The 12,871-nt window shown below is 44.5% G+C and overlaps 2 non-coding genes across 2 annotated transcripts; both read right to left on the bottom strand.

Moving 5' to 3' along the window:
• Positions 1 to 7,407: 7,407 nt before the first annotated feature.
• Positions 7,408 to 7,598, bottom strand: LOC140280763 (U2 spliceosomal RNA). The gene has a single exon (XR_011909691.1). It is a non-coding gene; the product is annotated as a U2 spliceosomal RNA (small nuclear RNA).
• Positions 7,599 to 7,914: 316 nt separating this feature from the next.
• Positions 7,915 to 8,028, bottom strand: LOC140280709 (U5 spliceosomal RNA). The gene has a single exon (XR_011909641.1). It is a non-coding gene; the product is annotated as a U5 spliceosomal RNA (small nuclear RNA).
• Positions 8,029 to 12,871: the final 4,843 nt, after the last annotated feature.

The raw sequence follows: 12,871 nt of genomic DNA, 5'->3' as shown, positions 1-12,871 counted from the left end.
TTTGGCATTCAGACCTTGCTTCACCTGCTTTTCACCAAATATAGTCGGACATTCACACCTTCTTGCAGCCGAACACTTCCGCTCCACCTTTTAGTGTTCTATCACACCTTTTTTTCACCGCATTTTATACATTATGGTCGGAAATTTTCAACCACTCTCATCCGAAGACCTCTCCTCCCACTTTCTTTAATATATTTGAACTTTAGTCGGACATTCAAACCTTCTTGCAGCTGAACCACCTCCGCTCCCTGTTTTGATCATATATGGTCTGGCAATACTACCTTTTCTTACCCGTTTGTGAGTAATTATGGCTGGACATTCACACCTACTTGCAGCCGAACAAAACCCCTCTCGCTTTTGATGATGTATGGACCGGCATTTTTACCTTTTCTAACACATTTTTCAGCAATTATGGTCGGAGATTCACACCTACTCACAGCCGAACAACTCCGCTCCCGCATTTGATGATGTATAGTCGGGCATTCTCACCCTTTCTCATCAGCTTTTTGCAAATTATGATCTGACATTCACACCTACTTGCAGTCGAAAAGCTCTGCTCCCGCTTTTGATTATGTTTGGTTGGATATTCGAACCTTTTCTTAACTGCTTTTTACATATTTTGGTTGGACGTTCACACCTTCTTGTAGCCGAACACATGCACTCCTGCTTTTGATGATGTATGGTTGGGCATTCACACCTTTTTTTTGCCCATTTTTCAGGAATTATGGGTGGACATTCACACCTTGCAGCTGAACACCTCCTATCCCACTTATGATCATGTGCGGTTTGATTTTCGAAAAGTTTCTTTCATGTTTTCTAGCAATTATTGATGGACATGTAGACCTTCTTGCAGCTGAACACCTCCGCTCCCGCTTTTGATCATACATTGTCGGGCGTTCGCACCTTGTCTTACCCACTTTTTACAAACTTTAGTCGAACAGTCACACCTACTTGCAGCCGAACACAACCTCTCTCGCTTTTGATGATGTATGGACCGGCATTCTTACCTTTTCTAACACATTTTTCAGCAATTATGGTCGGAGATTCACACCTACTCACAGCCGAACAACTCCGCTCCCGCATTTGATGGTGTATAGTCGGGCATTCTCACCCTTTCTCATCAGCTTTTTGCAAATTATGATCTGACATTCACACGTACTTGCAGTCGAACAGCTCTGCTCCTGCTTTTGATTATGTTTGGTTGGATATTCGAACCTTTTCTTAACTGCTTTTTACAAACTTTGGTTGGACGTTCACACCTTCTTGTAGCCGAACACATGCACTCCTGCTTTTGATGATGTATGGTTGGGCATTCGCACCTTTTTTTTTTACCATTTTTTCAGGTATTATGGGTGGACATTCACACCTTCTTGCAGCTGAACACCTCCTCTCCCACTTATGATCATGTGTGGTTTGATTTTCGAAAATTTTCTTTCATGTTTTCTAGCAATTATTGATGGACATTTAGACCTTCTTGCAGCTGAACACCACCTCTCCCGATTTTGATGATGTATGGACCGGCATTTTTACCTTTTCTAACATATTTTTCAGCAATTATGGTTGGAGATTCACACCTACTCACAGCCCAACAACTAGGCTACCGCATTTGATGGTGTATAGTCGGGATTTCTCACCCTTTCTCATCAGCTTTTTGCAAATTATTCTCTGACATTCACACCTACTTGCAGTCAAACAGCTCTGCTCCCGCTTTTGATTATGTTTGGTTAGATATTCGAACCTTTTCTTAACTGCTTTTTTACAAACTTTGGTCGGACGTTCACACCTTCTTGCAGCCGAACACCTACACTTCCGGTTTTGATAGTGTATATTCGGGCATACGAACCTTTTCTTACCCGCTTTTTACAAACCATTGTCGGACTTTCACACCTTCTCTTAGCTGAACAACTCCGCTCCCTCTTTTGATTGTGTACAGTCGGGTATTTTAACCTTTTCTTACCCGCTTTTTACCAACTATGATCGGACATTCACACCGTCTTACAGCGGAACACCTCCGCTCCCTCTTTTGATGGTGTATGTTCGGGTATTCGAACCTTTTCTTACCCGCTTTTTACAAACCAGGGTCGGACTTTCACACCTTTTAGTAGCCGAACAACTCCGCTCCCGCTATTGATTGTGTACAGTCGGGTATTTTAACCTTTTCTTACCCGCTTTTTACCAACTATGGTCGGACATTCACACCGTCTTACAGCGGAACACCTCCTCTCCCGCTTATGATCATGTAGGGTTTGATATTCGAAAATTTACTTTCTTCTTTTAAAGCAATTATTTATGGACATTCAAACCTTCTTTTTGATGGTGTATAGTCGGGCTTTCGAGCCTTTTCTTCCCGGTTTTTACAAACCATGGTCGGACTTTCACACCTTCTTGTAGCCGAACAACTCCGCTCCTGCTATTGATTGTGTACAGTCGGGTATTTTAACCTTGTCTTACCCGCTTTTTACCAACTATGGTCGGACATTCACACCGTCTTACAGCGGAACACCTCCTCTCCCGCTTTTGATGGTGTAGAGTCGGGCATTCGAACCTTTTCTTACCCGCTTTTTACAAACTATGGTGGGACATTCAAACCTTGTATCCGAAAACCTCCGCTCTCTCTTTTGATCATACATTGTCGGACATTCGCACCTTTTCTTACCCGCTTTTTACAAACCATGGTCGGACTTTCACACCTTCTTGTAGCCGAACACATCCGCTCCCGCTATTGATTGTGTACAGTCGGGTATTTTAACCTTTTCTTACCCACTTTTTACCAACTATGGTCGGACATTCACACCTTCGTACAGCGGAACACCTCCGCTCCCTCTTTTGATGTTGTATGTTCGGGTATTCAAACCTTTTCTTACCCGCTTTTTCCAAACTATGGTCGGCTATTCACAGCTTCCTCTCCACCATACTTGTATGGTTGGATATTCACACCCACTTGCATCCGAAGACCTCTGCCCCCAATTTTTTTGATATTTAGTCGGACATTCGCACCTTACCCGCTTTTGGCAAACTATGGCCTTCTTGCAGCCAAACACCTCTGATCTCGCATTTGATGATGTAAGGTTTGGCATTCAGACCTTGCTTCACCTGCTTTTCACCAAATATAGTCGGACATTCACACCTTCTTGCAGCCGAACACTTCCGCTCCACCTTTTAGTGTTCTATCACACCTTTTTTTCACCGCATTTTATACATTATGGTCGGAAATTTTCAACCACTCTCATCCGAAGACCTCTCCTCCCGCTTTCTTTAATATATTTGAACTTTAGTCGGACATTCAAACCTTCTTGCAGCTGAACCACCTCCGCTCCCTGTTTTGATCATATATGGTCTGGCAATACTACCTTTTCTTACCCGTTTGTGAGTAATTATGGCTGGACATTCACACCTACTTGCAGCCGAACACAACCCCTCTCGCTTTTGATGATGTATGGACCGGCATTTTTACCTTTTCTAACACATTTTTCAGCAATTATGGTCGGAGATTCACACCTACTCACAGCCGAACAACTCCGCTCCCGCATTTGATGATGTATAGTCGGGCATTCTCACCCTTTCTCATCAGCTTTTTGCAAATTATGATCTGACATTCACACCTACTTGCAGTCGAACAGCTCTGCTCCCGCTTTTGATTATGTTTGGTTGGATATTCGAACCTTTTCTTAACTTCTTTTTACATATTTTGGTTGGACGTTCACACCTTCTTGTAGCCGAACACATGCACTCCTGCTTTTGATGATGTATGGTTGGGCATTCACACCTTTTTTTTGCCCATTTTTCAGGAATTATGGGTGGACATTCACACCTTGCAGCTGAACACCTCCTATCCCACTTATGATCATGTGCGGTTTGATTTTCGAAAAGTTTCTTTCATGTTTTCTAGCAATTATTGATGGACATGTAGACCTTCTTGCAGCTGAACACCACCTCTCCCGATTTTGATGATGTATGGACCGGCATTTTTACCTTTTCTAACACATTTTTCAGCAATTATGGTTGGAGATTCACACCTACTCACAGCCGAACAACTCCGCTACCGCATTTGATGGTGTATAGTCGGGCATTCTCACCCTTTCTCATCAGCTTTTTGCAAATTATGATCTGACATTCACACCTACTTGCAGTCGAACAGCTCTGCTCCTGCTTTTGATTATGTATGGTTGGATATTCTAACCTTTTCTTAACTGCTTTTTACAAACTTTGGTTGGACGTTCACACCTTCTTGTAGCCGAACACATGCACTCCTGCTTTTGATGATGTATGGTTGGGCATTCGCACCTTTTTTTTACCCATTTTTCAGGTATTATGGGTGGACATTCACACCTTCTTGCAGCTGAACACCTCCTCTCCCACTTATGATCATGTGTGGTTTGATTTTCGAAAATTTTCTTTCATGTTTTCTAGCAATTATTGATGGACATTTAGACCGTCTTACAGCGGAACACCTCCTCTCCCGCTTATGATCATGTACGGTTTGATATTCGAAAATTTACTTTCTTGTTTTAAAGCAATTATTGATGGACATTCAAACCTTCTTTTTGATGGTGTATAGTCGGGCTTTCGAGCCTTTTCTTCCCGGTTTTTACAAACCATGGTCGGACTTTCACACCTTCTTGTAGCCGAACAACTGCGCTCCTGCTATTGATTGTGTACAGTCGGGTATTTTAACCTTTTCTTACCCGCTTTTTACCAACTATGGTCGGACATTCACACCGTCTTACAGCGGAACACCTCTGCTCCCGCTTTTGATGGTGTATAGTCGGGCATTCGAACCTTTTCTTACCCGCTTTTTACAAACTATGGTGGGACATTCAAACCTTCTTGTATCCGAAAACCTCCGCTCCCTCTTTTGATGGTGTATGTTCGGGTATTCAAACCTTTTCTTACCCGCTTTTTCCAAACTATGGTCGGCTATTCACAGCTTCCTCTCCACCATACTTGTATGGTTGGATATTCACACCCACTTGCATCCGAAGACCTCTGCCCCAAATTTTTTTGATATTTAGTCGGACATTCGCACCTTACCCGCTTTTGGCAAACTATGGCCTTCTTGCAGCCAAACACCTCTGATCTCGCATTTGATGATGTAAGGTTTGGCATTCAGACCTTGTTTCACCTGCTTTTCACCAAATATAGTCGGACATTCACACCTTCTTGCAGCCGAACACTTCCGCTCCACCTTTTAGTGTTCTATCACACCTTTTTTTCACCGCATTTTATACATTATGGTCGGAAATTTTGACATCTGCCTTACATGTAACAGATTAGCGGTTTAGCAGTTTTAATTTAGTTTGAGTGAAGGAATTCATTTTATAGCAAAATCCGAAATCGTGAAGAACTCATGAAAGTAAGCTTATTCTCGGATTCCTGAAACTTTAGATTTGCTATTTCTTTTACTGCAAAGTACAACGTTGGTTTTTTTGTTTAAATCTTTCAAGACATGGTAAATATGATTTTTATATATATAATAAATATATTTATTTCTGTTTACAATATATGACATGTAATAGAACTGAACCGGACCGGGGGACAAGGAAAGAAGAAGAAGAAGAAGAGGAAAGAAGAGAAAAACAGAACATACATCGCATACAACACAGCTGTGGATATAGATGACCTGAGACGACATGATAATACATCAACTGCTTAGCGACCATGCTACTGGACTAATGAATGTGGTTGTGTGTGTGTGAGAACATGCAACACCCATGGCACAGGACCTACATGATAACCGTGCTTAGTTATGAGTGTATAAGCGTACAGGGCCACAATCCACAGCCCCCCCAAGCAATCAGAAGCAGGCAGAGAAGGCCACAAGACCCAGGCCACCAGCAGCTCCCACAGAGCACAGAACCCAGGAAGCCCACCGCAGGGGCAACCACGCATCCACCCAGAAGACTGCAGAGGAAGCCCCCGGAAAGAGCCCCCATAAGCATAGGGCAGAGGCCTTCCGGGAGCCAGGGGCAACAGCCCACCGACGTCGCCAGGCCCCAGCCGCCCAGACATGGGCCGTGTACTGGATCCGGGCCCCAGGAGCCCGAGCGCCCCCAAACCCCCCGGCAGAGGCCCCACCCAATACCCAGGAGGGCCAAGCGCCCCAGACAGCCACACAGTGGGTCAGTGCCTGCCCCAGCACCCCTGGCCAAGTGCCCTGGGAGTCAAGACGTGCCCACAGGTGGGTGAAGTCGCGAGCAGCGGAGAGAGGCCACGCCGCCCCCCCCATCGGGAGAAGCACAGGCAGGCCAGGCGACAGCAAGTCCAAGATCCAGGCCCAATCATTACCACACACACTTTCATGTCCCATACATCCACACGTCCTCCCTCCCTCGACTCCGCTGGGGTGTAGTGCAGCGGGCACACCAGGGGGCCAGCAGCCCCCCAGCCACCACAGACCCCAAACCAGCAGAACAATTAATTAATCCTCCTGGCCCCTCCCGCCCCGAGCAGCAACCAGGAAGCAGGGGTGTGCGAAGAAGACCCCTCCCCTCACCCTTCTGGCTCTTCAATATTTTCTAATAGTGAGCAATTAAAATTGAGGGGCAGCCAAACTTGTAGAACTGGGAGCGTGGCCCTCTGGGCAGCCTACATACCCAAAGAGCCCCGCCCACCAGATGCCACTCAGTGTAACCACCCCCCAAGACCTAATGTGTGTGTGTGAGTGTGTTTGATAAGTAGTAATGTCTAAGGTGTAATTAAAACAGGGGTGGGAACTGCAGAGGGCAACTACTGCAGAGTCCACTACACCCCACCGAACACACACGCCCCCAAAACCCTTCATGTGTGAGTGTGTGCTGTGTACAGGAGCCAGAAGGGAGAGGGGTATGGGGATATACACTGGGGGCAGCCAGGGACTGGCTGCAATAGGCATCCCCGCTACCAGGGAGCCAACACAGGACAGGAGGGCCTGATGTCCACCAGGCTCGGGGCCTGCAGCGACCATATTCTGGGAGCTACTGTACCCCCAGAAGGTACCCATCCCGCCCCACCCCACTCAACCCAACCCCACTCCGGAGGACCTCTACAAAAAACAAACAAACAACAACAAAAAACAAACAAACAAACCACCCGGTCACACCAGTCGCAGCAGCCCGGGCCTGAGACCCACCATCACCCAGGCCCCCCCAGGCCCCCCCTCAACAGGTGCGCTCTTGTGAAAAAGCAAACAGCGGCAGCAACAAAAACACAACGGGAACACCGTATTGAGGCTTTGTTCTGACCGCTCATTTGGTATGGCGTTTCTTTCAAGCAATTCTCCCGGTTAGCCCGCACTCGGCTCGCTCCCAGAGCCGTGTTAAAGTCTACTTCGCATTCACTCTCTTTTCTCCGCAGACTAAAAGAAAGTTTCATCTTGGGCTCCCTGAAACTTGCATCCTGCACCGCTGTTTGCTTTTTCACAAGAGTAGAGAAGAGCGCACCGTTCCCAGCGGCACTGCAGTACGGGGTCAATGCTTGGAGTGAACGGAGCAAGCTAATTTTTCAACTCCTATTGCTAAAAATCCATTTAATATGTAGTCCTCGTAGAGAGGACATATCAGATATTAAACTGATAAGAACAGATACTACACTTGATCTTAGCCAAAAGGCCGAGAAGCGACAACTGTCCACTGGTTCACGTCCGAGGGCCCTTCCTGGCACAATGCGCACTTGTCCGCTAACACCCCTGTTCTTTTTATGGCCATAGGTGGCCAGAGTGTCACTTTGCACCTCCGCCCACCTGCTGCACTGAGCACTCTTCAGCCCTTTTAAATGGTATAACTTTGCACTCCCGCACGCTCCAGCAAGCACCATTCAAGCAACAACTTTGCACTCCAGCTTCGAACATCGGCACAGTCGCAACAAGTAAGGCGACTCTACTCAGAGAAGTCACTCTGCACAGTAACAAGATTTCTTTTGCACAGACAGAAAGGGCTTCACCCGCAAAGGTAAAGCCTGCCAAAAATAGAAACAACTCATTAGTGCTGCTCTCCACAGATGTCTTTAGTAAAAGGCGAAAGACTTGTACGTTATGAAGAGAAACCAGAGTACGATTATCCGTCACTGCGGGAGCAGGGCATCAGGCTAGTTGGCATAGCCACCTTCCCCATGGTGAGCTTTGCTTGGTTGAGACGCTTGCCCCCCCCCCACCCCCCCCCCCCACCCCCTTGCTCCTCGGCTGACCAAGTAGGAACAATCGGGCCCTATTCGATGGCTGCCTTGTCTTTTACTCTGTGCAAAAGACAAGGCAGCAACAAAAACACCACGGGAAAACCGTATTGAGGCTTTGTTCTGACCGCTCATTCGGTGTCGCGTTTCTTTCAAGCAATTCTCCCGGTTAGCCCACACTCGGCTCGCTCCCAGAGCCGTGTTAAAGTCTACTTCGCATTCACTCTCTTTTCTCAGCAGACTCTTGGGATTTTATCTATAAAATGAATTCCTTCACTCAAACTATGTTAAAACTGCTTTGTCCTTCATATTTACCATGTCTAGAAAGATTTAAACAAAAAAAAACAACGTTGTACTTTGCAGTAAAAGAAAGAGCAAATCTAAAGTTTCAGGAATCCGAGAATAAGCTTACTTTCATGAGTTCTTCACGATTCCGGATTTTGCTATAAAATGAATTCCTTCACTCAAACTAAATTAAAACTGCTAAACCGCTAATCTGTTACATGTAAGGCAGATGTCAAATTCACCGAAATAGGATCTAAGGGTATTCGGCCAATCGAGCTGTAGCAGCTTTGGTAAAAGAGTATAAGTTGAAGAGTTTGTGAATAAAGGTGTGCGCACACATAGTGAGCTGTAGGAAAATAGGCAGGGAGCAATGCCGGCTGGGGTATATGTTCTTGTATGTTGTCTGACTGTTTGATTTGAATGTGTTGTGTAAGTGTCCTGTTGAATGTTACATGTTTGGGCTTTGACACTTCACTGTGGTTGTTAACTGTGTGGTGTGTCCTGAAATGTTATAGGTTTGGGCTGTGTGACATGCTTAATGCTTGTCAGTAGCTACCCACTTATTCATATATAGCAACTGACAACATAAGAAGTCTGGACATACTTTGATAGTAGTTGTAGAAGTATCCTTATTGATAATAGATAAACTAATTCATAGTGATAGAACAGTAGATGAACAGGTGCCTGCACATGTCTCACGAAAATAAAATGGGTGTATGATTGCTGACGGCAGAGCAATACTGCCAAACTTATGAGTTCTTGTGGCAAACTTGATTCAGTGTCTTGACGTGTATACGCTGTTTCGCTGACTTGATTGTCACAAGAAACAAAGTGTGTTTGATAAGATCCGACCATTTTATTACGGGAGGATCAGTATGTATGGATTCTGATGTGACTGATAAACCCATTCGTATCGTAAGCATAATCTAATACGTGAGACAACGCCCTGGCACACAATCAAAAAAAAAAGAGAGAGCGGTTTTGTGTCCCCACAGTCCATAATGTAGAAAAGAGAGAAAAAAAGCCTTTCTGATTTGGTGTGTGTAATCACAGTGCAGAGTGTAGAGAAAAGAGAGAAAAGAAAGCCGTTTTGGTGTCACGGGTGTTGTGACTTACACACACACATTTCTGAATTGAGAAAGGAAATTATTTTAGAGGAAGCACTAGAGTTTAGATCCCACATTTGTTGATAGGCATTCATTTATTTCTTCACTTCTGATGAAGTTTCAACAATAAACAACAAACTTTGTATTATGAGAAAGAACCAGACTCATTCTTCAGGAATCCGAAAATAAGCTCTATTTTACGAGTTATGCACGAATTCGGATTCTCCAATAAAACGAATTCCTTAACTCTAACCAAGTTAAGACTGCTTTGTCCTTCATATTTATTCATGTCTAATCAAGTTTCAACGATAAACAACGTTGTACTTTGTAGAATGAGAAAGAACTTCTTCAGCAATAAGCATCTCTCGACATATGACGAAATACAGATTTTGCTATAAAATTAATTCCTTCTATCAGCCTGACTTAAAACTGTTTGTCCTCCTTATTTATCCACTTCAAATCAAGTTTCAACAATTAAAAAAATTTTGTAGTTTGAGACAAAACAACTTCATCTTAAGCAATCAGTAGGGTAAGAAAGGGTAAGAAAAGGTGCAAATGCCAACCATACATCACTAAAAGGTGGAGCGGAAGTATTCGGCTGCAAGTAGGTGCGAATGCCTGACAATGTATGATTAAAAGAGGGAGCGGAGGTTTTCGGCTGCAAGGTCTGAATGTCCAACCATAATTTGTAAAAACTGGGGAAGAAAAGGCTCGAAAGCCCGACTATACACCATCAAAAGCGGGAGCGGAGGTGTTCGGCTGCAAGTAGGTGTGAATGTTCGACCATAATTTGTAAAAAGCGGGTAAGAAAAGGTTTGAATGCCCGACTATATATTAACCAAAGCAGGAGGAGAGGTCTTCGGATACGAGTGGGTGAGAATTTACAACCATAATCTATAAAATGCGGTGAAAAAAAAGGTGTGAATACCCCATAGAACACTAAAAGGTAGAGCGGAAGTGTTCGGCTGCAAGAAGGTGTGAATGTCTGACCATAGTTTGTAAAAAGCGGGTAAGAAAAGGTTCGAATGCCCGAACATACACCATCAAAGGAGGGAGCGGAGGTGTTCTGCTGTAAGAAGGTGTGAATGTCCGACCATAGTTGGCAAAAAGCAGGTAAGAAAAGGTTAAAATACCCGATTGTACACAATCAATAGCGGGAGCAGAGTTGTTCCACTACTAAAAGGTGTGAAAGTCCGACCATGGTTTGTTAAAAGCGGGTAAGAAAAGGTGTGAATGCCCGACAATGTATGATCAAAAGAGGGAGAGGAGGTTTTCGGCTGAAACAAGGTCTGAATGTCCATCCATATTTTGTAAAAATCTGGGAAGAAAAGGCTCGAAAGCCCGACTATACACCTTCAACAGCTGGAGCGGAGGTGTTCAGCTGCAAGAAGGTCTGAATGTCCATCAATAATTGCTAGAAAACATGGAAGAGAATTTTCAAATATCAAACCGCACATGATCATAAGCGGGAGAGGAGGTGTTCAAATGCAAGAAGGTGTGAATGTCCACCCATAATTACTGCAAAATGGGTAAGAAAAGGTACGAATGCCCAACCATACATGATCCTAACAGGGAGCGGAGGTGTTTGGCTGCGACAAGGTGTGTATGTACACCCATAATTAATGAAAAGCGGGCAACAAGTAGGTTTGAATACCCATCATCAAAAGCAGGAGTGGATGTGTTCGGCTACAAGAAGGTTTGAATGTCTGACCATAGTTTGTAAAAAGCGGGTAAGAAAAGGTTCGAATGCCCGAACATACACCATCAAAGGAGGGAGCGGAGGTGTTCCGCTGTAAGAAGGTGTGAATGTCCAACCATAATTGGCAAAAAGCAGGTAAGAAAAGGTTAAAATACCCTATTGTACACAATCAATAGCGGGAGCAGAGTTGTTCCGCTACTAAAAGGTGTGAAAGTCCGACCATGAATTGTAAAAAGCGGGTAAGAAAAGGTGCGAATGCCCGACAATGTATGATCAAAAAAGGGAGCGGAGGTTTTCGGCTGAAAGAAGGTCTGAATGTCCATCCATAATTTGTAAAAATCGGGGAAGAAAAGGCTCGAAAGCCCGACTATACACCATCAACAGCTGGAGCGGAGGTGTTCAGCTGCAAGAAGGTCTGAATGTCCATCAATAATTGCTAGAAAACATGGAAGAGAATTTTCGAATATCAAACCGCACATGATCATAAGCGGGAGAGGAGGTGTTAAAATGCAAAAAGGTGTGAATATCCACCCATAATTACTGCAAAATGGGTAAGAAAAGGTACGAATGCCCAACCATACATCATCAAAAGCAGGAGTGGATGTGTTCGGCTACAAGAAGGTTTTAATGTCCGACCATAGTTTGTAAAAAACGGGTAAGAAAAGGTTTGAATGCCCGAACATACACCATCAAAAGAGGGAGCGGAGGTGTTCCACTGTAAGAAGGTGTGAATGTCTGACCATAGTTGGTAAAAAGCGGGTAAGAAAAGGTGAAAATACCCGACTGTACACAATCAATAGCGGGAGCGGAGTTTTTCGGCTACTAAAAGGTGTGAAAGTCCGACCCTGGTTTGTAAAAAGCGGGTAAGAGAAGGTGCGAATGCCCGACAATGTATGATCAAAAGAGGGAGCGGAGGTTTTCGGCTGCAAGAAGGTCTGAATGTCCAACAATAATTTTGTAAAAACCGGGGAAGAAAAGGCTCGAAAGCCCGACTATACATCATCAAAAGCGGGAGCGGAGGTGTTCAGCTGCAAGAAGGTCTGAATGTCCATCAATAATTGCTAGAAAAAATGAAAGAAAATTTTCGAATATCAAACCACACATCATCATAAGCGGGAGAGGAGGTGTTCAGCTGCAAGAAGGTGTGAATGTCCGACCATAGTTTGTAAAAAATGGGTAAGAAAAGGTGCGAATGCTCAACCATACATCATCAAAAGCAGGAGTGGATGTGTTCGGCTAAAAGAAGGTTTGAATGTCCGACCATAGTTCGTAAAATGCGGGTAAGAAAAGGTTCGAATGCCCGAACATACACCATCAAAAGAGGGAGCGGAGGTGTTCCGCTGTAAGACGGTGTGAATGTCCAACAATAGTTGGTATAAAGCGGGTAAGAAAAGGTTAAAATACCCGACTGTACACAATCAAAAGCGGAAGCGGAGGTGTTCGGCTGCAAGAAGGTGTGAATGTCCGACCAAAGTTTGTAAAAAGCAGTGAAGAAAAGTTTCGAATATCCAACCAAACATAATCAAAAGCGGGAGCGGAAGTGTTCGGCTGTGAGTAGGTGTGAATGTCAAACCATAATTGCTGAAAAATGTGTTAGAAAAGACTAGAATGCCGGACCATACATCATCAAAAGCGG

The sequence above is a fragment of the Leuresthes tenuis genome, unplaced genomic scaffold (assembly GCF_036924035.1).
Source record: "Leuresthes tenuis unplaced genomic scaffold, fLeuTen1.0.hap1 SCAF_21, whole genome shotgun sequence".
Lineage (NCBI taxonomy): Eukaryota > Metazoa > Chordata > Actinopteri > Atheriniformes > Atherinopsidae > Leuresthes > Leuresthes tenuis.
This window is presented reverse-complemented; position numbering and strand designations above follow the sequence as displayed.